We start from the raw sequence: 26,862 nt of genomic DNA on the forward strand, positions 1-26,862 counted from the left end.
GTGTTCTAAGCAGAGGCAAGGCTGTATGGTCCCACTTCCCCTCATTCATGTATGCGAAAGGCTTCTCTCTTCTCTTGTTGGATGAGGCTAAGAAAGCAAATAGCCCTGGGAAGTGCTGGTGGTCTGAGAATGGGAAGACAAGAGAGACCACACATCCTGCTGATAGTATTTGGGCCTTGCGTTCAGCTGTTTCTGAAATCAAATCTAAACCAGGACTCTTCAGGTTTGTTTTTTGTTTGCTTGTTTGTGTAACAGAATTTGTAGAAAGGCCTTTTACCTTCAACTGAAAAAAGACCTTAATTTATTCATAATTAATTCACTGAACTCATAATCATTGGAGATGCACAACATGTAAGGAGTTAGGTAGGCATTGTGGATATGGAAGAGAATAATCAGAAACAGTCCTTGCGCCCATGAAGCTCACAGTTGACGGGAAGACCGCTGTTAGATTTCCCTGACATTGATGTTATGCTTGCCTAGACTTCTTTTAGGACTTCTGTCGGCAGATGCCTTTGGTTCTAGGCTTTGTTTGTGAGGTCTCCCAGAGTGTCTATCAGTGGACATGCCAAGAATTCATAACTTCATAATTATGAGCCATCTGCTATATGGGCTGTCCTATCCTGGTAGGTCTTGCTAGACTCTGGGTCTCAACTATTACCTTTCTGATCTATAGCTTCAGAATGTTACTTCTCATGTTTTACTTTGTGTGCTGGTTTTCAGGTATCTTGAAAAATAAGCATTCAGGGGATCCCTGGGTGGCTCAGCGGTTTAGTGCCTGCCTTTGGCCCAGGGCGTGATCCTGGAGTCCCGGGATCGAGTCCCACGTCAGGCCCCTTGCATGGACCCTGCTTCTCCCTCTGCCTGTGTCTCTGCCTCTCTCTGTGTCTCTCATGAATAAATAAATAAGATCTTAAAAAAAAATAAGCATTCAACAACTTAAAGGAGTCAGATGGTAAGAAGGCAGGTGGGACCTCTTGTGAATTAGGAAAAGGTAGGTGTATATTCATTTATCATACATTTATTCTTTCATAGAAGCATTTCAGAGCCACTTTATGGAAAAAAGTAAATAACAATGATCAGAAATTAAAATTGACGGAGCCCATAATTGTCCTCTCCTTCCTTCCTTCTCTCCCTGTCTCTCTTCTCCTTCCCTCCCTCTCAGATTTCCTTCCTTCTAAGTATATTTATTAAACCAATTCTTGGTACTGTTTTGGGGTTGAAGTACAGCTTTAGACCTGCAAATCCTTGTCATTATGAAACTTGCATTCTAATGTGGAGGCACTGAGTTCAGAGCTTTTACATGTAATTCCATTTGAACTGCGCAATAATTCATTTTTACCAATAAGGGAATGGAGAACAAGAGGTATGAGTATGTAATTTGTCAAGGATCAGAACAAGGGCAAGGGCAAGATTCTTAGCCATGTTCGTAAGCAGAAGAAATCAAGCTAAGCACGTAAGTGCTATGAGGAAAATGGAGTAAGGTACAGAGTGATGGGGTCAGGAAATCTTGAGTTCCGGAAGTAGAGCAGTGATCTGAATTAGGCCATGCAGAAACCCATGGACAAGCTTTGCAGGCAGAGGGAACTGCATGTGCAGCAGGAGCATTCTGGAAATGTTGGAGACCTGAAAGGAGAGCAGTGCAAGGAGGGGGAGGGTTGTAGAAGAGGGGGCCACAGGCAGACAGAAGCCTGATGATGAAGCATCGTATGGACCACAGTAAGGACTCTGGATTTAGGTGATACTTGTCACTCTGATCCGGTTCTAAAATGCCAGCTTTTTCTGTTCAAGGTTCAAAGGGTTGAGGAAGAATGAATCAGAGCTAGGAGTTTGAGAGCTCAGGGATTGGGTAAAACAGATGAGATAACAATGCTCGGTCTCTGGCCAAACTCACATCCCACAGTGTAACCACACCCTGCTTGGATTTCATTTCTATCTTTGAACTGGAGTCAGAGCAGAATGGGAGTGGAGGGTCAAACTGCCTCCCTGTAAGAATTCTGTTCGGATCTCTTTCCATTCTGTGCCTGGGCAGAGAAAACAAAGATCAGCACAAGTGGGTGTGAGATCAGAGAATTATGCAGCTGGTAGTCTGTTTAAAAGGAATTCCAGCGTTCACCCCCACTCCAAAATATCAGTGGGTATTTCTGCCAGCACGAAGGCTGACACTGCAGTGCTCTACTGACTTGCTCTTCATTTTATCGGGAAGGACATTTATATAAGTCTGTATAGCTCAAATATATAAAATAAATCAAGCAGAAGACCCTAAATAATGTGATCTTTAAACCTGTTCTTGCAGTTTAAAGTGAGTCTCTCTGAAAGTATTGGACAATTTTCACTGCTTACAAAAATCTTCACTATTTGACTTAAATGTTAGGCCTAAGAGTGATTTTCTTTCTTTCTTTTTTTTTTTTTTTCTAAGAGTTTTTCTAAGATTTTCCTTCCACATTTTCTTTGTTGAATGGGAATTCATTCTACAGTGGAAAAAAGAAACTTTTTTTTAAAATAGAGAAGACATCATAAATAATCTGTGTGAAAAACATGCAGTATTAGAATTGGGTGAAGGTGAATGACAATACTCAGAACACAGGAATGGAATCGAAGACAAGTATTCTGAGCCTAGACGTTCTTTAAATCACCCTTGATTTTTTTTTTTAACATGAGAGAATTAACTATGGAGTAGGTAAGCTTAAGTACCTCCAAACTTTAAGTAGCCTGTTCTGTTTTAACTTTTAATTTTACTTGGTTTTGCCACAGATAGCTATTTTATTATGATTGCATTTTTGTAGATGCCCATGAATATTATGACAGAGAGTGCCTCCAATGGGGTTGATGATAGCATTTTGGAGAGACTTTGCCAGCTATTTCTTTTATATATCTCTATCTCCATATTTATATCCATATCTAGGCCTATGTCTGTATCTATTTTTAGAACTGTAAGCCACGGAAAGAAATGTATTTTATATTGGGACTCAGCATACACAAACACATACACGTGCATACACATAACTAAAAGTTCTTTTCTTCTCTTTGTCCATATTCCCTACTCTTGAGTTCTATTTTATTCGTTTCTATATAATTAAAAACTCTGGCCCCAACCTACTGAAATGATTTTACAACCCATTTATCGGTCTCAACTCACAAATGTAAAAGAAGGCATGATTTTGAAAAAAAAAAAAATCATTGGCTAATGATGAAAACCCAGAGGCTGGGGATAATTTGAGGATCATATTCCCAGATACTTTGGTGGTTGTTATCATTGAATCAACCCATTCTTTACTCCTCAGCTAGATAGGCAATGACCCTGGGTTCGATCCCAAATAGCATTTGTCATCTTCTTATCTCTTTGTTCTTGGTGTCACTCACCAGCTGGGTTGACCTTACAGTACCGGAAAGAATAGTCACAAGTTCTTGCTGTATACTGTAAGCTGGAAGTGTATGCTTATAGCTATATAACTCTAGGTTTCAATAGCTAGAGAGAAGGAAATTAAAAGGGAGCAAAGTTCAATGGTTCACTCACATGTGAGGCTCAGTCATCTGTCCAAAGTTCTCCCAGAACTTTAACAAACTGTAGAGGCTTTAATCCTTCCAACACATTAAAGTCGCAGGAATCATAGAAGTTAATGGTTTTGGATTGATCTATAGCCTAAATCTTTCAGAATACATACCATAGTTTTCCTACTCTTTACTCATTAGACAGCATCGCTATATTGAAACTCACAGTAGGGAACAGCTCTTGTTTTACCAACTCAGTATCTATGAATTCTCCCTGCAGTAAAACAGTAACTCCTGTTTCCTCTTGGGTACCATCTTCACTGGCCCCTCTCAGTTCTTGTAGTGTCAGTCATGAGTTCTGGGACCAGTTCTCAGCTGTGTTTGCTGTATTTTGCTGTACTTTCCTCCCTACTGCTGATTGCACTTGAACCCCAAAGCATATGCAACCTCACCCTACCTTCAACCAATACTGAGGAGAGGTAACAGTAATCTAAAGAATTGTGCAAGGCAATGTCATAATTTTTCTCCAAATTGGTTTCTGACATTGTACCTCGGTTCTAAAAATGGGCCACCTACCTTAAAACCTGGGGTCTGATGCTTTGCCTGACTCTTGCTTGGTCCTGGAGACTTAGCTTGTGACTGCATCAATTGTCTGTCTACTGCTGACTTGGTGTTAAGTGGCTCTTGTAGCTTTCCTTTAAGCTCCTGGACGACTAGTCTGTACTCATCAGCTATGTCATGGTTAGGAGGGTTCCTATTTCCTTGTAAAAACCACCTGCTGGGCTACTTGTCCAGGCTACCACCTACTGTTTGTTGCAGTGTTTCAGATACCAGCATTGTCTTCTCACTGGGGTTTCTCTCAGAATCTGTGTCAAGTGTCTACTCTACTCCCATGGATGAGCCTGTTATCAGAGCTGAGCTCCTCCTTTATTTCCCTACTGTTAATTTGACCTTATCTGGTGGATTCTCAAGATATATGAAACGAACTTTTTGTTATCTTCCCCTGTGTCCAGCATAGTATCCTTCTCAGGAAATTGTTGAATAACATATCCATTTGAAAATTAGTATCACTTATCACAGTTGTCATTTTGTTTAGAGGGTCAGACTCACAAAAAGAAAACTTGTACCTTGGTAACTATTCTATGTGAGAAAAACTTGGGAAGAATGAGTCTACTTCAAGATTTATTATGAAATAAAATATCAAAAGGTCAGGTTCAGAAGGATGTTTATTTAACTGCAACATTCAAACCGTTTCATTTTGGTACTACAACTTTTGAGTGTGTTCAAAGTTACCTCAAATAGTTCAAAAATATTTTTATTATGATAAATTGAAATATTATATTACTATGATATTAAGCTCTCTCATGACACAACACAGTATCACAATGGTTACATGACACAAGTAAGAGGGAAAGAAAAAAGAAAGAAAGAAAGGAAAGAAAGAAAGAAAGAAAGAAAGAAAGAAAGAAAGAAAGAAAGAAAGAAAGAAAGAAAGAAAGAAAAAAAGAAAAGAAAGAAAGAAGAAAGAAAGAAAGGGAGGGAAGGAGGAAGAGAGAGAGAGAAAAAAGAAAAGGCAGGGTTCCATGTGGTTCCCTGATAGTACTAACTCAGAGATCCTGAACTCCATTATGTTCATTCAAAAAACTATTTTGAAGAAACTAGAAATTCACTTTAATTATTATTATTATTATGTTTCAAGTTTCTATTGGCAAAACTACACCCTATTAATAGAAAATAGATTGCTTCTCTTCTTCAGGAAATGTGTTCATTTGGAATGTAACTCCTAAAAGTACATCTTGCTGGTAAGTTAAATGTCCATTAAAACATACTCATTACATTTTCCTGAAAATGCTCCCGGGATTGGAAAGTTCTCTTTGTGGATTTTTGTGGTGTGGGTATTCAACAATCTTAAAACATAATTGAAATAATTATTTGGCCCTTCTTACGGATAAGCTTGTCAACCTTACATATTTGTTTTCTCCTGTGTTTGGGTCTGAGAGTAGCAAAATGAAAGAAGGGGTAAGTGCAGGAAAAAAATTGCATAGCAAGAGAGAACGCATGACGAAATACTGCTATCATTGCTTTAAATGCAGCATCTTGGGCTATTTGCATTTTTGCCAATTCTGCTTAAGCACCAGGATATTAACACTAGCTTTCAAGGGGCTCCCCGTCTCAGCACAAAGGCAGACATGCAAACAAATAATTGGAATATAATGTAATGGCGGAGCAAGGGAGTGAGAGACAAACTATCTGGGTGAGTGAGCTGCAAAGGCTTCACACTGTAAGTGAAGCTTGAACAGTGTAAGTGAGCCATGAAGACTTCACAAATGGGGCTAAGTAGGTTTCAAATGGGGATAAGAATTTGCTGGATGGAGAGGAAAAGACAGGCATTGCAGGCAGAGACTAGCTAGAGCAAAGGCACAGAGTTGTGCAAGTGCCAGGCACGCTGAGGGAATCTATGAATGGCCTAGTGTGGCTCTAAGACGATACATCTTAGGAAAGGGTTCCTGGAGTGAAGTGATGAGAAAGGTAAATTAGGACCAAGTGATGGAGAATTTTATGTCAGTCAGAGAATTTCAGATTTGATCTTAGCAGAATTTTGGGTGTTTCAATGTTAATAAAAAATTCAATATGACAGGAATGCCTGGGTGGCTCAGTCGGTTAAGCGCGTCTGAGCTTAGCTGAGCTCAGCTCAGGTCATGATCTCCGGCTGGGAGATGGATCCTGAGGATGGGCTCCCGCCCCACGCTGGGCCTGGAGCCTGCTGAAGATTCTCTCCCTCCCTTTCTCTTTGCACCTCCCCTATCCCCGCTCATGCTCTCACTCTCTCTCTTTCAAAAAAAAAAATTAAAAATTTATTATGACAAATGTTCACAACTTGAATTTTACATCATGGTGAGATTTCAGGGGTAACTTCTTGTCCTTAAATCTTTTCACCTTGAGAGGGTAACTTTTGCTCATGGTGTCCACTCAGTAGACAGGGAAGACAAGGCTCCTTCACGGCTCACTCACCCAGATGCTCCCTGGATTGGAAAGTTCTCTTTGTGGATTTTTGTGGTGTGGGTATTCAACAATTTTAAAACATAATTGAAATAATTATTTGACCCTTCTTACAGATAAGCTTGTCAACCTTACATAGATGTTTTCTCCTCATTCCCTTGCTCTGCCATTACATTATATTCCAATTATTTGTTTGCATGTCTGCCTTTGTGCTGAGACAGGGAGCCATTCTGTGCCATTTTGTTTTGTCTGGCTTTGGTAGAAAGGTAATGATGGCCTCTTGAAATGAGTTTGGAAGGGTGCCCGCCTCCTCAATTTTTTAAAAAAACTTTGGCATTAATTCTTTAAATGTTTGGTAGAATTAATCAGTGAAGCCTTCTTTGTTGGGCGGCTTTTGATTACTGGTACAATCTATGTGTTATACGTCGATTCACACTTTCTTTTTCTTCATGATTTAGTCATGGGAGGTTGTATATTTCTAGGAATTTATCCATTTTTCTAGATTGTCTAATTTGTTGGCATATAATTAATTGTTCACAGTAGTCTCTTACGATCCTTTTTATTTCTGTGGCATCAGTTGCAATGTCTCTTCTGCTTTTAATTTTATCTATTTGAACTTCTCTCTTTTTTTCTCAGTCTAGCCAAGGGTTTGTCTGTCAATTTTATCAACAACAACAACTCTTAATTCTGTTGATTTTTTTCCTTCTTTAAAAATTGTCTATTTTGTTTATTTCTGCTCTTCTTTTTATTGTTTCCTTCCTTGTGCTAACTTTGGGCTTAGTTTGTTCTTCTTTTTCTAGCTCCTTGAGGTATAAAGGTAGGTTATTTATTTGAGATCTTTCTTCTTTTTAAAAATAGGCATGTATCACTATCAACTTCTTTTTTAGTAATGCTTTTGAGGCATCCTATAAATTTGGTGTGTTGTGTTTTTGTTATTGTTTGTCTCAGGAATTTCCTTTTTGATTTCTTCTCTGAAGCAGTGGTTGTTCAAAGGGATGTTGTTTAATTTTCACATTTGTGAATTTTCCAATTTTCCTTCTTCTGTTGATTTCCAGTTTCGTTTTATTGTGGTCAGAAAAACTGCATGGTATGATTTCACTCTTCTTAAATTTGTTAAGACTTGGTTTTTGACCTAACGTGCTCTAACCTGGACAGAGATCTGTGTGTGCTTGAGCAGAATGTATATTCTATTGTTGTTGGGTGGAATGTTCAGTATATATGTAAGGTCCACTTACTCTATTGTGTTATTTAAGGTTTTTATTTCTTTATTGATCTTATGTGAAGATGTTCTTGAAAATGGAGAATTGGAGTCTCTACCATTTTGTATTTCTGCTTATTTCTCCCTTAGTTTTGTTAACATTTGCTAAATATATTTAGGTGCTCTAACATTAGGCACATATATATTTATAATTATTGTGTCTTCCTTTTATCATGATATAATGTCCTTCTTTGTCTCGTATGAATTTTTTTCACTTAAAGTCTAATTGGTCTGATGTAATATTGTCACCCATGCTCCTTTTTGGTTATTGTTTGTACTGACTTTCCTATCTTTTCATTTTCAGCTCATATGTGTTCTTAACTCTAAAATGACTTTCTTGTAGACAGCATATAGTTAGGTCTGAGTTTGTAATCCACTTAACCACTTTACATCTTTTGATTAGAGATTTAGTCCTTTTACATTTGAAGTACTTATTGATTGGGAAGGCTTTATAATTAGCATTTTGTTAGTTATTTTCTGTTAGGATCAGTTAAATAATTTAAAAAATCAATGTATACAGATACTTTTGTAAGTTATATTAAAAATGAATTACTTTGAATGAATGAAATGAATGAAAACCACACAAAAAATCAAACATGAAAAAATAAGCCCTGATTACTATATCAAATTGCTATAAAAGTTTATAATCACTTAATCTTAGTTTCTATATTTATTTCTTGGAGAATGAGTAGCAAATAGTTTGCAAACCAGCAACGGCCAGTAGACCATATTTTGGGTAGTGCCAGTCTAGAAGGGAAGACAGAAATCAATCAACTAATAACACAAATGATTATCCTAGATCAAATTTTACTAAGAGCTTTGATTAAAAATCATAAAATTACGTGACTTAGTTACAGAGGGGATCAAGATAGGATTTCTGAAGAGATGAACTCTAAGCTGAGGGTAATGCATGAATGTGACTTAATTAGACGAGTATAGTTCTATTAGAATCTAATGACAGTGAGAAAACATTCATGGAAATAGAACTACATGTACAAAAACCTTGTTGTGGGAAGGAACATACTATATCTCTGGAACTGTGGTAAGTCCTTTGTGTGTTTTTCTCATTTAATCGAAATAATCCTGTAAGGTCATTCTTATCTTCTCACTCATACTCTCACGAGCTAAGTCATCCATTAACATGACTCTTTTATCTATATTACAGATGAGAAACATGAGGAATAGAGATGTGAAATAACTTACTTAAAAACGTGTTGTTGGCTAGCAAGGCATAGGAGTTGGAGTTGGATTCCAAGACTACTTGAGGCCACAGTTTGTTCTTTTACTCACTGTGCTATGCTAATTTCATATTTAATCCAAATAACCACGATTTCAACCCTGGAGCCATTTGCTTCTTAGCAATTCTAAAGAACCCCCCTAATTTCGCCATCTTCCTTGGTAAAGCCAGGATCTGTAATTTGCTTTATCACACTCCTGAGCGTTTCCACTGAGAAAATGGACAGAGAACTGGAACATTCAGTGAAGGCTAGTATTAGATACCAGAGCTATTTGTAGTACCTGGTAGAAGGAGAAGTATGTGGCTCGTTATCAGAATTAGGTTCATCTGTAAGTAACAAAACCCTCAAAATAATAGTTGCTTCAAAATTAAAATTCATCTCTTTGTCTTGTAAAACTCCACAGACAGGTAGTTCAGAACTCTATTTCATGAAGTCATCAAGGCCCCAGGTTCCTTCTGTCTTGCTGTTCTGATATTCATAGCAAGTCTTCTCATGATCCAAGATGACTGCTTAGGCTCTGTATTAGCTTCCTAGGGCTGCTGTAACAAAGCACAATGAAATGTCTTAAAACAATGAGAATTTATTGTTTTACAGTTCTGGAGGCTGAAAGTATGAAATGAAGATGTGTGGTCATACTCTAAAGGATGTAGGGGAGAATTCTTCTTGTCTCTTCTAGCTTTCACTGTTTGCTGGCATTCTTTGGTGTTCCTTGGCTTGTAAATGCATCACTTTGGTCTCTGCCTCTGTCAATCACGCAGGTATCTTCTCCCTGGATGTCTACATTGCCTTCCCTTTGTGTCTGTTGATGTATCTTCACATGGCTTCTCCCTATATGTCTATGTTCAAAGTTTCCTCTTCCCATGAGGACAGCAGTCACACTGGATTAAAGCTTACTCTCATGATCTTATCTCTATTTGTTTAAATCTGCAAAGACCCTATGTCCAAATAAAGTCTCATTCACAGGTACTGGAAGTTAGGACTTCAACAAATCATATTTTTTGCAAGGAGACACAATTTAACCCATAATAAGCTCCAACATCATATTCCATTCCATCCTACAGAAGTAGTAAAGGAAGAAGGAGGCTATTCCTCCTTCCTTCAAAGATACTTTTTACGTGGTGTACAGAAAAATTTTGCTTACACTGGTCATACTTAGGTGCAAAGGGAGGTAGGTCAGCTTTGTGCACAGCTAAGTTGGAGGTACTGTCATTAAGGAAGAAGGAATGCAATCATATTGGCTAACAATAAACTGTCTTTGCCATATGGTCTAAAATTGCTTTTCAAACTAGTTACACTTGTTGTAAGGCTTAAATTGGAGAATATATATGTGGAAGTTCCTGGCATAAATAAGGTGGTTTATATCTGCTTAGTAAATACTAATCCAAAAAGAAAAAGATGGAGGGAAAGAAAAAGGAAGAAGGAAGGGAGAGAAATTTTCTTTCTGGACATAATATTTCAAATGAGAAAAACACCCTTATGTAAAGGAAATTTTCTTCTGTGTTCTCTTAAACGAGTCATGGTTCTTCTGAGAAAATATTGATCTATTTGCTCTTGGCTCTTTTGATGTGATATAAATCCCATCAAAATCGTTCAAAATCATTTGAATGATTATTTGGGAATAATTCTCAGCCAGTAGGTCAGAAAACAGCCATTTATCAGATAATCTCACATGGCCTGGTTAGGTGGCAGCTACTGCTATTGCAGTTAACCCAGAGTGGGCTGAATGACTCCTTTGGGATTTTACGTACTCAGCTTCTCTGGTGGGCATTGTAGCGGAGTCTGCTAGTGGTGCTCCATATCCAGCCCCCTTTCTTTTTCTATGTGGTTGAATATTTAGCTGGGGCACACGACTATCTACCAAATGATTGCATTTCTCAGCCTGTCTTGACACTTGGTGTGGCCATCTGATCAAACCAATGAATATGAGCATAACTAATGTGTGCAACTTCTGACCTCTCTGATGAGTGCAATTACTTAGGACAGCAGAGCATCAAGATAATTTGAGCCCTGGGTTCCTAATAACACAGAACTGCTATATCAGCCCAGTTCTGTTGAAACTTGGATTGTTACATGAATATGGATTATTTTGTTTAACCACTATTATTCTGGGTTTTGTTATAGTGCCTGAACCTGTATCCTAAAAAATGCAAAATTTGTTACCTCAAAGTGGGCATTGGCTGAGTGGTACAAGAACACAGTTACTGCATTCTGGAAATTTGGCTGCCATATTACACTGTGGAGAAATATCTGGCAAGCTGTCATCTACAATCACTTGAGAAGTGGACAAAATGTTTATGGAGACCAAAGCTCTAAAAGAAGTAAATAGAAATCAGGATGTTGGTGTGTATTCACTGTTTCTTGACTCTTTCAGCAAAATTTTCAAGACAGACATAGATTCAGACTGGATTGAGTCAATTACCTGTAGAAATGGAAGGCAATGCAACTTTCCTAAGAAAAGCTCTCTCCACCTGGACCAGCAATCTAGATAGACCAAGCATGGAGTAATTTAGGAAGGGTTGGAGGAAACAGCTCCTCCTCCTCCTCCTCCTCCTCCTCCTCCCCCTCCTCCCCCCCCCTCCTCCTCCTTCTCTTAAGATTTTATTCATGAGAGACACACACAGAGAGAGAGGCAGAAACCTAGACAGAGAGATAAGCAGGCTCCCTGTGGGTAGCCCAATATGGGGCTCAATCCCAGGACCCCAGGATCACAACCTCAGTCAAGGGCAGACACTCAACCACTGAGCCACCCAGGTGCCCCGGAACCAGCTGCTTCTGCAGGCCAGACTGTAGTAGTGATAAAAGGTGACTGTGCGCAGCAGGAGTGGCAAAAAATTGGTTTTAGTTCCTTATTATCTCTACCACGCCTCTGAAACAAGTCCAAAGAAAAATAACAATACATTTTCCGGTTGATTTTTTTCAATGTTCAATAAAAGCATTATTACAAAACTTTAACTGTTTATTGATTCACACATACAATCTGTGTAAGAATTTGCTTACTATATAAACATAGCCTCAGATAAATTAATCTGGTTCAAAGATCTTTAAACCAAAGTGTGCAATCCCTAGGGTATAGGGAGAATTTCCTGTGGGTACCTGGACCCGTATAAGTATCAGAGGGCCAATTTATCGATCTCAAACTTTCATGTTCATCTTTTCTAAAAACTCATCTACCTGAGAATTTCTCAATGGTCAAGAGTCGTTGTACTTTTCCTTTGTTACTTTTTCTTTCCCTACCCCTCTTCCATCTACAGTCCTAGCACACTGCCAATGTGCGATATTTTATGATGTTTATAGTAATTGATGATGAATACTAATGATAACCAGAAGACTTGTAATGTGACACTTAGACCATTGTGATTATAGGGGGAAAACCTCATTTAATGTCAATATATATGCATAGTCTTATTGCAAAGAAATATTATAGAGGTGATTGAGATGAGATGTGAAACAGAAAATATATCACATTGTACAGTCCATGAAGGAAGTGACAGGGAAATACCAATTTAAGGGGCAAAAGGAACTGTTAAAGAAGATCTTGCCCACATTTATTTTTAAATGGATGATGGTGGTGCCAAATCATTACATTACTAACATTCTTTTTGATATATTTAAAAGTGTTATACCCATTTTGTTTTGAAAATGTCAAAATAAATGGTATGTTGGTATTGCATCTTTTGTTACTATTTAAATTTCTAACGGAGATAATTTTTTATATTTAGATTTAACAATGTTGGAGGGGCTTCACGGTATTTAAATGTTCCTAAATTGAAAAAAAAAAATAAATGTTCCTAAATTGTATACTCCAGCAAAAATGTTTGAGGACCCCACTTCTATTCCCCATTGTAATTGGATTACTGCCCATAAGCTCTTCCTTAAATAGAGTCAGGGACCCTCTGTTGCTCCTGAGCAAATATGGCCTTTGTTTAGAATTGCTGATGACTTCTGGATGGTTGCATATTGTCTATGGCAGCCAAAAGAAATCAGCAGAAGTTTTGTCTGCATAAAATGTAGGGAAGGTTAAGCTTCAGACTTGGGTACAACTATGGGCCTTTCAGTTTAAGTGTAAACAGTAACATTAGGTTATTTGAGGTGAAGAAACCTATGAAGAAACTAACAATGTATGCTTATCTTTTTTCTTCTCTTGATGAGCTTTCTTTTTCTTTCAGAAAAGGTTGAAGTATACTTTCTCATTCCTTCCATATTTGATACCGTCACATGGAGATAATCTTGCTGAAAAATTGTTATTCCAGATGCTTTTCATGTATCCAAAGCAAATACTAGTTTCCAGTCCTTTGTATTTTTCCAAATAGGACTGTTGGAGTTCCCAAATATGAAGTATTCATTCTGCTATAGCTAGAAGGCTTGGCAAGTGTTTTCTAATGAAACTTGTATACCTTATTAGGTTTGTTACTTTTTTTTTTTTTTAACAAAGGAGATTGGGAAGAATAAATCAATGGAATGCCTTACAAGCCCTTTAGCTTGGTATTCTAATAAGGAAAAAAAGTATTAGACTTGTAATAGCACACTGATCCCCTTTTAAAAATATTTGAGATAGGGATTATCATTTGAATAAAACTTTATTTATTTATTTTTTTTTAAAGATTTTATTTATTTATTCATGATAGTCACACAGAGAGAGACAGAGAGGCAGAGACACAGGCAGAGGGAGAAGCAGGCTCCATGCACCGGGAACCCGATGTGGGATTCGATTCCGGGTCTCCAGGATCACGCCCCGGGCCAAAGGCAGGCGCCAAACCGCTGCGCCACCCAGGGATCCCTGAATAAAACTTTAATTTCTCTTTAACAGAAATTCCTTCTCCACCATAGTACATATTAATCATTCCTAATAAAGCTGTGAAAAAGATAACAAGGCATGGTATAATTTGTCTTCCAACTGGAATATATTGATTTTCCATATTTTCTGCCAATTTGTTCTATTGAAATAAGAGGAGTAAAACGTGCATTTAATTTTACCTGGGAAGGTAAAAGATACTCAGAGAAGAATCCACCTAGCTAAATTTCTCTAGGAATTGCTCATTCTACCACAGGGATGTCTCCTCCTCTCATGGTCTTATTTCTGGAGAAAGGTTCACTTTCAAAGTACTCAAATAATTGGACAAGGAGCTGCACCCTCTCCCCTCTCCAACCTGAGCTGAGCCAATCAGGCTTCCTCCCAGGAATTTGGGGTTGGAGCTGGGAGACTGGAGTTTGTTTTCCACTTGTGATAGAGTCTACTGCTTGTTACCTTGGAGCATACAGCCTACCTTTGGGAAAGAACTGGCTTATCCTTAACTTTTTTTTTTTTTTTTTTTTTAGTTTTTAAGATTTATTTATTCATGAGAATAAATAGAGGGAGAGAGAGGCAGAGACATAGGCAGAGGGAGAAGCGGGCTCCCTGTAGGGAGCCTGATGCTGTACTGATCCTGGGAGTCAGGGATCATATCCTGAGCCAAAGGGAGATGGTCAACCACTGAGCCACCCAGGCATCCCTTAACTGTAACTTTAATGGCACTAGGAGCAAAAGTATAAATGGTAGCCCTCATATCATGTATTTAAATATCAGAAAGGCATAAATTAAGAAAACAGACTTTTAAAAACGATATTTTCTTTCTTCCTATCTTGACAAATATAATTTACAACAACCTGGGGGATGAGGTTTGGAATTTTAAAATACTAAAACTCCTCAGAATTCTCCCAAGGGAAAACTGGTTTTGAGGGAAGAGATAGTCTGTAGCTTCTCATTTTTCCACCAAGTACCACAAAGGGCCATATATTGCATGGACATGGACACTCTAGGAACTCATTTAATCACCATCTGTCTTGACCATGTTTGGAATTAGAGGGGTACACTTGCAGAACAGTCTGTCCTTGGGAAGACAGATCCAGGAGAGAGGCTGCTGCAGGTCCTGGAAATAAACTCAGGCTCACTGATAGTGGAGGGAGGGAATTCTGGGGCCTCATGTGTCCCAACCATGTTCTGGAAAGAGCTATGTGGACTCTGGAAAGGTACAGCTTTTGGTGGTGTTGTCATAGAAAACACACTTTATTTTATAGAGTAGTTTTAGGTTCACAGAAATGGTGAGCAGGGGGTACAGAGACTTTCTATATACTTCCTGTCCCCACATATACATAGGAGAGGCCATGCATGTGTGGAACATATTTTTTTAACCTCACAGATTCCTTGCCTCATGGGGAAGGTCACAGTCAGGGAAGGGCAGGCATAGGGCCTTCTAAAGTTCTGAGTTTAGGGCTCATGTCTCTCTTTCCTAGGCCTAAGGACATTGCTGGGGAAGATAACTAATTTAACTGATAAAACAAAAGACAAGATAGAAAGAGTACGAGGGATCTTCCAATTCCTGGTGTTAGTCTCTTCCACGGCTCTGCCATTTTTTCTGCTCTAGTTTGTTTGTTTTCTTGACACTCTGGCATTCTTATAAAACATTTCCCCATTTTTCTTAAGATAGTTTTATGTAGTTCATGTTGCTTGTAACCGATGAGACCTAACTAAGGAAACAAGGGCATCCAACTGGGAGACTTTGAGCTGCCAATCCCATTAAAATTGTATTAACTGAATGTATATATTTATCATGTGTCTACTTTACAGAGCGATTTCATATCCACTTGGTAATCTCCACAATACCCTGTAAGGTAAGAATCACTATCTCTATTTTGCATATACAGAAATGAAAGCTCAACTAACTTGTCCAAACATCTAAACAAGATTTCCTTGTGGTGAAGTATGGAGACTTGTGTATATTGCTCTCCAGACATTGGTGTGCATGAGAAAGCATATCAGCAGGTGCTAGAGGTAAAGTCAGGAGGATATCTCTTCCCACAAAAAGGATTAGGAGTGAGGTAACATTAGATCAAGACATCATTTGTATTCATCTTTCCAACAAATATGATCCTTTTGAAATTTCCTTTGAAGGGAGTGCAAATAGAATTCAATTGTTGACAACCCTTCATTTGATGTCATGCACCAGGTACTAAGCCAAAGGTACACTTTCTAAGTGTGAGTGTGTAACATATAAATTCTAGAAGAACTCTTTCTATACTCAGTGGGAAATTGGGAGGGGACGGGGAAGAGAAGCAGGTGTTAAATTTATAACTGAGCTATGTGGGGTTTTTAGAGTTTTAGGAATCCACAAATATCTGGTGCTACTGCATATACAGAAAGAAAGTGAAGGTGTGATGTGTGGGCAAGGAACTCTTCTTTGGTTTTGCAAACATGCCTCCTTGAAAATGGAGCTGGGGCAGGTGGACTGAGAATAAGTTCGCTGGAAGTTAACAGCTCTTTCGGATAACCCCCAAAAATATGTGTGTATGTCCTTCAAACTAATATAACAAGTTTGGTATGGAAAGAGAGAGACCCCAAAATTAAAATAAATAAATAAAATTAGAATTATGATGATGCCTGGATGCAGGCTAAGGAGGGTGGGACTGTCACTATGGAAAACAGTATGGAGTTGAAAAAATTGAAAAATTTTGAAAATAGAAAAATTGAAAATAGAAATACCATAGGATTTTTCACAGAATAATCCTAAAATTTGTGTGGAACCACAAAAGATCCCAAATGGCCAAAGCAAAAAAATTGAAAATAGAAATACCATAGGATTTTTCACAGAATAATCCTAAAATTTGTGTGGAACCACAAAAGATCCCAAATGGCCAAAGCAATCTCGAAAAAGAAAAACAAAATGGGAGGTCTTATGATTCCGGATTTCAAAATATGCTACAAAGATGTAGTAATCAAAGCAGTATGGTACTGGCACAAAAATAGACATGTAGCTCAATGGAACAGAATAGAGTCTAGAAATAAACCCACATTTTTATGGCCAATTAATCTATGGCAAAGGAGGCAGGAATATATGAGGGAAAAACACAATTTCTTCAATACATGGTGATGGGAATACGGGGCAGCTACATGCAAAGGAATGAAACTGGACTACTTTCTTGCACCACACACACACACACACACACACACACACACACAAACACACAGACACCTTAAAATGGATTAAAGACCTAAACATGAAACCTGGAACCATAAAATTCCTAGAAGAAAACATAAGCAACAATGTCTTTGACAGCAGCTGCAGAAACACTCTTCTAGCTATGTCTCCTTTGGTAAGGGAAACAAAAGTAAAAATAAATTATTCGGAATATACCAAAATAAAAAAACTTTTTGCACAGTGATGGAAACCATCGACAAAACAAAAAGAATCTACTGAATGGAAGGAGATATTTGCAAATGATATACCTGATAAGGGGTTATATCTAAAATATCTAGACAGCTTATCCAACTCAACATCAAAAAATCTCACAAATAATTCAACTAAAAATGAGCAGAGAACATGAATAGCTATCTTTCCAAAGAAGACATCCAGATGGCTAACAGACAGATGAAAATATGCTCCACATCACTCATCATCAGGGAAATGCAAATCAAACCACGATGAGATATTACTTTACACCTGTCAGAATGACTAAACTCAACAACACAAGAAACAGCAAGTGTTCATGAGGTTATGGAGAAGAAGAAACCCTCATACGCTGTTGGTGAGAATGCAAATTGGTGCGGCCACTGTGGAAACCAGCACAGAGGGGGGTCCTCAAAAAATAAAAAAAATAGGGGCAGCCCCTGTGGCGCAGTGGTTTAGCGCCGCCTGCAGCCCAGGGTGTGATCCTGGAGACCTGGGATCGAGTCCCAAGTCAGGCTCCCTGCATGGAGCCTGCTTCTCCCTCTGCCTGTGTCTCTGCCTCTCTCTCTGTGTGTCTCTCATGAATAAATAAATAAAATCTTAAAAAAAATAAAAATAAAAAAATAGAATTACCATATTATCTTATAAATTCTATTAGATATTTACTCAAAGAAATAAAAAACATAAATTTGAAAAGATATATGCACCCTTACGTTTATTGCAGCATTATTTACAATAGCCAAGATATGGAAGCAACCCACGTGTCCATTAATAGGTGAATGGATAAAGAGTTGTGGCATATAAAAATGGAATATTGCTCAGCCATTAAAGGATGAGATCATGTCATTTGCAACCATATGGATGGATCAGAGTATAATGCTATGTGAAATAAGTCAAACAGAGAAAGAAAAATACCACATGATTTCACTCACATGTGGAATTTAAGAAACAAATGAACAAAGAAAAAGAGAGACAAACAAAGAAATAAAGGCCCCATACCTTTAAATATAGAGAACAAACTGGTGATTGCCAGAGGGGAGGTTGGTGGGGGGGATGGGTGAAACAGATAAAGAGAATTAAGAGTACACCCCCCCCATGAGTACTGAGTGATGTACAGACTTGTTGAATCATCTTATACACCTGAACTAATATAAGATTGTATGTTAATTATACTTGAATAAAAAAAATCAAACAAACAAAAAACATCATTAGTAACCATAGCATCACACTATGGCTATCGATTAAGTAGCATAGAGCAGCTTCTTAGAGGCTCCTTCATTAAAGGTTCAGGAGTCAGCTTTGTGGGGATGAAGGATAGGGGATGAGAGGTGATGAAGAAGGGGCCTGATAAACAGGCCTTGTTTATTTTGAGAACTGGAGTCAGATGTGCTAAAGAACGAAAACACACCTGTCATGGGAGGAAGGAAAATGAGATCAGGCTCGCATACATCAAGTGTTACTCAACAAAGTACTGCCACTTGTATGTACGCGTAGGGTAGTAGCAGGGTGGTAATAGCTCATAGTCTTAGGGACTTGTACTTCTGGCGCCATCCTTTGACCTCCACGGGATGATACTGGGTACCGACCCACTGCAGGAGGCTTTCCAGGGTTCCTCACCCTGCACTCCTGGAATAGGAGAGACTTAATGGGATGCGTCTAGATCCCGTTCCCTACAACCTTTTGACATCATTGTCCCTCCAGTTCTGTGGTGGGCTCTGGACATTGGAAATAATATAAATTGGGTTGTGACGCTTGGATCTTTTAGTACAAAATCAAGAATATTCTCATGAGTCATTACTCTTTTCCATTTTATCACCATTCAAAAATTTCTCATTCTTCAAGGCTGTGGGAATGTGTCAACTTAAAGGCTATGACTCAAATCATTAATTATGTTTTTTGCTTGCCTTTATTCATCTTTTTTTATTATCCCCATTAGGATATGAATTAGAAATATAGAGTCAGACCTCTTGTGCTGTCAGTTGCTCAAACTGGCTTGTTAGTCTATTAAAATAACTCAGATTAAAGCGAATTTTGTAAATATTTAAGAAGATGAAGATTCTTGAAGGCATTCATGAAGTTCCCTACTATAAATAGAACATACACTAATGTGCCATATAAAGAGATCCAGGTAGGCCTTGTTCTTTTGTTTTAGGAGGTTGTACTCACAGATGGAATGGCAAGAAATTTTTAATTTTTATAAATTAATACAAACTAGAGAATATGGGCTTCGGAAAAAAACTCTTTAATCTATAAAAAGACCCTGAGGTGTCAGGGCTGTGTTTGATGATGACAATAGAATTGTGTAATATTGGATGAATATGTGTATGTGTGTGCACCAAGCTATTTACTCATACTTAAATACCTTATACAAGTATTACTTATACCCTCTGATAATAATAATCAGGCTTAATTGCATGTTTACTGTGTGTAGGGTAGAATTAGAAATGCTTTATTTATATTGTCTCATTTAGTTCAATAAATGGCCTATTCAACTATAGGTTAGGCATTTTTTTCCTCAATTTATAGATGAAGAAACTGAGGTCCAGAAGGATGAGGTGATTTGGCCAAGATTAGATAGTGATAGTTAATTGGTAGGCTTCTTAGACCTTCGAACAGAGGTCAAGAAGACTTCACAGTCCCCACATAACCCAGTCCAACTATCAAGTATAAACATATTCAATATTAGGTAGAACTGTTGCATGCAAAGGTGATACCTTAGGCTCACTTTTTTTCTGAGTGCGCTCTGGCCTTCTTCAGTGTTTCCTTTCCAGTTCTGGCATCCTGGGCCAGTACTGCTCCTCACCACTTGAACTGGATGGCCTAATCTGTGTTTCCAGAATGTGCTCTATTTTCCACTTGCAGCAGATTCATCTGGGAAGTTTGTGGTCTACCACAAATCTGCTGAATTTTAATCTCTAGGAGTAAGGTCTGAGAATCTGCATCTTATTGATGGTTTCCAATGATTCTCATGCACACAAACGATTGAGAACCGTCAGGTAGATGTTAAATTTTACCACACCTAACTTACACAGTATTTGAGGAGTAAGAGCTAGGAACAGGGATAAGAGGATGAAGAAATGGAGCTACCTTGCCTATTTAATGGACATAAATACAAACATAAGTACCCCAGCTTTCTCGTGTTCATTTTATAATACCCTTAGTAATCTGGAACCCAACTTCAGATTCAAAAATAAATTAGAAACCCAACAGCAGCAACAAATCAAACAAAGTTCCCTTATTGACAGTGAGGCTAACAAAAGTGAGCCCAGATACTTTACTTCGAATAACAGTCTGGAGCCACCCTTGAAACAGAGCCTGTCATTTTAGAATTGTAAAATTTCATTTAAAAATTTTGACAAAGCAGGCTATCTAGTGTCCTCTGTTAAACTCTAGCCCTTTGTATGTTTACAATGAACCAGATTAGAAGAAGTTAAGAAGAAAGATGGCTGCCCGAAGAGGAATCCCTGTGCAGAGAAAGTGGGCCGCAGAAGCAGGGGCTTCCCCAGATGTAGAAGTGTCCAGTTAAGTCAATGAGTAGAAAACATCCTACTTGTCCCAGTGATCATTGAAGGAATCACTGCCTGGTGCACAAGATTAGATGCTTAAAATAAGGATTCCAAATCTCAGCTGCTCTTTGGTTGAAACTCTGGATTTGTCTCTGACTTCCATCTTTCTTCTGCAACGTATATCTATTCTGTGAACAAATCCCATTGCTCCTGCCTTCAACATAAATCCAGAGCTGAACCTATATCCAGAACTACTCTTACCACTGCCACTACCGCCCCAATGCGAGGTCCTATCATCTCTCCCCTGGATTATTGAAACAACCTGCTGGTCTTATGGAATTGTCCTCAACACTTAGAGTCTATTCTCAATATACCAGCTGAAGTGATCTGGTAAAAATGAAAGTTAGATCGTGTTACTTCTCTGCATAAAAACGTCTGATGGCTTAACATCTCTTAAAGAATAAAATCAAAATTCTTCTTTTGACCTGAGCCCCTTACAACCATCTAAACCCCCATGATCTCCTTCAGTTAATCTCATTCTGTTTTCTCTCTTGATCACTCTGTCCCCGTACAATAGCCATCCTGCTATACCTGGAACATGCCAGACACCTCAGCTGAGGCACTTATTTCCTTCCTGGGATGTTTGACTTCTTTCTTTATTTCTTTTTTCTTTTTTTTTTCTTTTTCTTTTCTTTTCTTTCCTTTTCTTTTCTTTTTTTCTTTTCTTTCTTTTCTCTTTCTTTCTTTTTCTTTCTTTCTTCTTTCTTTCTTTCTTTTTCTTTCTTTCTTTCTTTTTCTTTCTTTCTTTTCTTCTTTCTTTTTTTTTCTCTTTCCTCAAAATTTTCCCAGTGAAAAATTCCCTGACCTCATATTTCAGATGACAATCATCTTCACACATCTTATCCATCTTCTGTGCTTTATTGTTCTCTATGGTACTTGCCTATTTACTTCCAATGAGTAACGAGGCTGGGCTAGGAGTCCTAATTCTTCCTCTTCATGTACCATCAGGCTGACCCAGGTGGGCCTATTAGTGTGGGGAAGCTTTGAGGGATTGCTTTGTGGAGCCCCAATTGAAGATCTGAGCAATAGCCTCCTACCTGGGTCATTTACATAATAGCATCTCTTCAATCACTGAGCAGAGTTTGAATGGAGAAAAATTGAGAAACAAACATCTAATAGCTTTACTCTCTCCTCCCCTACTTACTCCCCATAATTTCCCAGGCCACAGAGGATGGCTCCTTAATCACTCGATGTAAAGCTCTATAGTCAATCCTTCAAACTCTATGGTCTACCCCAAATCAGGCTTGCCACCTGTTTTTGGTGTGCCCAAAGGTTAAGAATGTCTTTCTTTTTTTAACACAGTTGGAAAAAAAACCCAATAATAATAATAGTTTGTGACATGTGAAAATTATATGAAATTCAAATTTCAGTGCCCATAAAGGAAGTTTTATTGGAATATAACTATGCCTACCTATTATGTATTGTCTAAGGCTGTTTTGTTTCCCAGTGGCAAAATTGGAGTAGCTGTTACAGAGACTGTATGGTCTATAAATCCTAAAATGTTTACTCTCTGGTCCCTTACATAAAAAAATTTGTTGACTCCTGATATAACAGAACATCTTTCTGACTCAGGATAGGGAGGAATTTCTTAAGTCATGAAAAGCATTAGTGAAAGGAAACAACTGATGAATTGATTTATGGTAATACTCACCCTGGATGGAGATTGGGACAGGGCGAGGAAGACAGAAAAGGAATAATGACATAAAGAGATGATATTTAAATTGAACTTTGAAAATTTTTAGGCACACATCACTGTTTGTGGAGCTCTTAAAATCAAAGCCCAAAACACATGCAAAGAGTATAGATGACAATTTGTTTCTTAAAAAGACCATTTAAATGCATAGTTACAGATTTTCTTTTCACTTTAAAGAAAGATTAGAGGTTTTCTTTATTTTCCTACATAAAAATTGTAGTAATTGTCAAATTTTTCAGAACTTAAGAACAGATTTTATGTCTTTGCCATTAACACTACTGTGCGCACTGGATTGCTCTTTGCCAGGCAGGATATCTTGCTGCCTGGTATCTTCTGGCCTAGGGATTCCTCAGTATGACCTCATGGATGAACATCCCATCTTAAACCTAGAAAAAGAAAAATTGCCAGGAAATAGTGTCGGTTTGTTCAGGAATTTGGAAATACCAGGGGATTCCTTTGTAAACCAACAACGATCTATTTGTCATGACATACATCTTCTAAAGAGTTTGTAGTTTTGTCTTCCACCTTTAAGATTCTAACTGGGATTTGATTTGATTTTGTGTATAACTAGATGACCAATTGCCTTAGTGGCAATTATGGAATAGTTCCCTTTCTATAGCCTTCTGTAAAGTCTGCTCTGCCATAAATTGAGAATCCATTTTTATATGAAATCAATCTCATCCTTTGACTCTGGTGTATTTGTCTTTTCCTGTGTCAGTAGCCCACTGTCTTTATTACTACTGCACTACAGGAAATCTCTAGACTTTGTAAGCATGTCTCTATGAGCTTATTATTATTGTTATTGTTATAACTGTCTGGGCTCTATGTGACCCTTTGAGCTTCCACATTAATTTTATTTTATTTTTTATAAAAAAGATTTTACTTATCCATTTGACAGAGAGAGAAAACACAAGCAGGGGGAGGGGCAGAGGGAAAGTGAGAAGCAGGACTTGATCCCAGCACCCCAGGATCCGACTGGAGTGGAAGACAGACGTCCAACCAATTGAACCACCCAGACGCTCCCGCATTAATTTTAGAGTGATTTTGTCAAATACTATCAAGAACCCATTTGAAATTTTGATCATCATAGCTTTGACCTTTAATTTTTTTTGATCTTTAATTTTTTTAAAAAAATATTTTATTTATTTATTTGAAAGAGAGAGAGAGTATGAGCAGGGGGAAGGGGTAGAGGGAGAAACAGACTCCCCACTGAGCAGGGATCCTGATGGGGGACTTGATCCCAGGAGCCCAGGACCATGATCTGAGCTAAAGACAGATGCCCAACAGACTTAGCCACCCAGGCATCCCAGCTTTGACTATTTAAACCATTTTGTAGATGTTGTCACTTTTGTGATATTAGAATTTCCTGTTTTCTTTAAAAATTTTTATTATGAAAAATTACCCACCACCCAACTTTAACAAACATCAACATTTTGACATACTTGATTCATCAATCCTCTAATTACTTTTGCTGAAGTATTTCAAAGCAAGTCCCAGAATCATGTCACTTCAATCCCTAAATATATATGCACCTCAAAAAGTGGAAAGAATTATCTCACATTACCCCCATGTCATTACATCTTACATAATTATAAATAATTTTTATTATTATCTAATATTCAGTTTATATTCAAATTTCCCCAATTATCCAAAAATGTCTTTTTTGTAGTTGTTTTGAATTAGGATCCAAGCAAGGTACTCTCACTATATTTGGTTAGTAGATCTTTTAGTTTCTTTGTAGTGTAGAAATGGTTCTCTCTCCTTTGGTTTTTCATGCTGTTGACTTGTTGAACAAACTTGACCAGGTGTCCTGAGAAATTCTGCATTTGGCACATTTCTTCCTATGATGTCCTTTGACTTGTTTCTCTATCTGTAGAATTTCCTATAGAATGGAATTTAGATGTGGAAACTTAGAATTAGTCTTAAATTATTTTGGCCAGAAATACCATAGATAATTCTGTATATTTCCAACACATGTAGTATTTCCTGTTACATCCCATCAGATGACATATCATGTCAGGCCATCTCACTTCCATGTTACTAAGATTGCTGTATAGGTGCAAGTGGTGATAGCTTGACTATCCCTTTATTTCACAGTCTCCCATCAACCATTAATCTAATGTTATTACCTCCATCGACGACCATATCCTAAATCGGTTAGTTCATTAGAATTTGTAAAAATGAGCCACTGCGTGGCTCAGTGGTTGAGCGTCTGCCTTTGGCTCAGTTGGTAATCCCGGGATTCTGGGATCAAGTCCTGCATCAGGCTCCCCGCAGGGAACCTGCTTCTCTCCCTGCCTATGTCTTTGCCTCTCTCTCTGTGTCTCTCATGAATAAATATATAATTAAAATCTTAAAAAAAATTGTAAATGGCAATTCTCTAATTCCATCATTTTACCTGCATTTATTTGGTATTTTTGATGAATAGAATGACCTGTTCTCATCCACCAAAGATACTTGGTTACTCTGAGATAATTCATCCAAGAAAGGCAGGATAGAATGCATAATTATTCCCCTTTTATTATGAATTTATGGAGTAACAATTCCATGCTCCTACAAATTTCCATAGTATCTAATGAGCTCTGTTTTACTGTCCATCTGTTCCTCCCACCTTTTTTTTAAAGCATTCATTATGAACTCATTATTAACTCATATGTTTGTATATTTTACCAAATTGCTAGATTTGGTCTATCAGCCATAGTCTGTTGGTCCCTGTTCTAGATGGAGGCTACTCTGGGGGAGAATAGCACAAGGTCCCCAGTTGATCTGCAAAAGATACCCAGCATGGGTAAGAAATAATAAGACTTGTTATTTCAAGCCATTGAGATTCTCTTTCAAGTTACAGCATAACCTAGTCCAATCTGATACACTAGGTTGTATTTAAATGGTAAGGCAGCAGTGAAGCACTAGGAGGCAAGAGTTAATGGAAAGAGAAAGGAAAAGGGAAGCTGAGAAAGGACCAGGAGTTTGGACTGAAGTTGTTAAAAAGCTCATTAGAATTTTGACAGATTATTCCTTTTTTTCATCCGGACTCCATATAATCATCTGCCTGTTTGTGCATTTAACAACATATCTTCTACTCTTTCTGGGATGCTGGAATGTTGACTGTCACAAAGATTTTTTTTTTTTTAAAGAAAGTCTTAGAAGGATTTTTAAGTAAATCTGAAAACTGCGTCAGAAAGTCATGAAGGCCAAAATAAGGAGCTCTGTTAAGAGACATTCCATCAACAAAAATATCTCTTCTCTTCTCTGCCATGGCAACTCCAAAATAGTAAAGAATATGTAATATGCAGTATCCTGATTTGAACCAGGATGCTGAGAATTGTGCAGCCAGCATGTGTCTATTTTGGTGGCAAGCAGGGGCAGATTCTGAAGACACCAGCACTGATCCTGTGGCAGTGCTTGAGCTTTCCCGGTTGTCAGTGGCAGGATTCCAGGGATGCTCAACGTATCCACTTTCCAACGGCTTAAAACTGTATATTCACCTTGTGTGTCTTTGTGATTGTTGGAGCCCTGATTCTAACACGGTTGGTGTGTGTCAGAAAACCTTTTTCTTCGGACATGCCGGAGCAGGAAAGAGAAGAGATGTTTGTGGTGATAAAGGTTGCACTTGTCAGAGCTTCTTGCCCTAGAAATGTTGGTGAGGAAGCAGTCCTTATTTGATCATTTTTAGGGTGAGGGAAATGAAAATAAGTTGTGTGCACAGGCTCTAATTCCCTCAGGGCAGCTGAGTGGGAGAGAGAGGCTCTTTGGAAAACCTACAGTTTATTCTTACAAAACAATGTAGCCTCTAAGAAGTTGAAAACATTTGGAGAAAGTACAGAAATGAAAAGCATTATTGTGTGAAGTTCAAAATCTCAAGGGAAAAAAAAAAGGTGTTCTATAAAAGTTTCAGACTTTACTTTTTGCCTTGGAAATCCTCTGGCCTACAATAATATGATTTGTTTAAAATGTAGCACTTAAATATTTAAATGTAGCAGGCCCTATGTGTTTAATTTCTTTGTTTAACTGATGCATAGTTTCCCAACTATGTAGTGACTGGTGTAAAGTGTTCTATATTTATGTGGTTCGGCTTTCCAGAATATTTGGATACTGGCCTTAAATACGTACAGTATCATTCCTTTCCAGCAGTGTTGACAATGCCCAAATACATGAATGTTGTACCTCCATAGTCTCCTTTTCTGAAGCACGGTGAACGGTGAGAAAAGTAGATTAAATTATCAAGTAGCTTATTAAACTGCAGGGACCACAGAGAATTACAGAATCGAATTTCCATTTCACTAGATAGAAGGTCAGACCCCAGACAGAATCTTTTATTTATATTTTAAATGATGACTTTAGTCATAGGGACTCTATGCAAAATCAATATGTATTCTAATGGAATGATAGCCCTGTATTAGCATGAAGCAGGAGCAAG

General features: G+C 37.9%; 1 long non-coding RNA gene across 3 annotated transcripts in view; it reads left to right on the forward strand.

Moving 5' to 3' along the window:
- Positions 1 to 26,862, forward strand: part of LOC140602799 (uncharacterized) — a 90,553-nt gene that overhangs the window by 45,799 nt on the left and 17,892 nt on the right. For 2 of the 3 annotated variants that reach the window (XR_012005714.1, XR_012005713.1), the window contains one exon: positions 15,590 to 15,633. The exons of the other annotated variant lie outside the window; for it this stretch is intronic. This is a non-coding gene — a long non-coding RNA (uncharacterized lncRNA). The remainder of the gene's footprint in view (positions 1 to 15,589; positions 15,634 to 26,862) is intronic. 3 annotated transcript variants of the gene reach the window in all.

The sequence above is a fragment of the Canis lupus genome, chromosome 13 (assembly GCF_048164855.1).
Source record: "Canis lupus baileyi chromosome 13, mCanLup2.hap1, whole genome shotgun sequence".
NCBI lineage: Eukaryota > Metazoa > Chordata > Mammalia > Carnivora > Canidae > Canis > Canis lupus.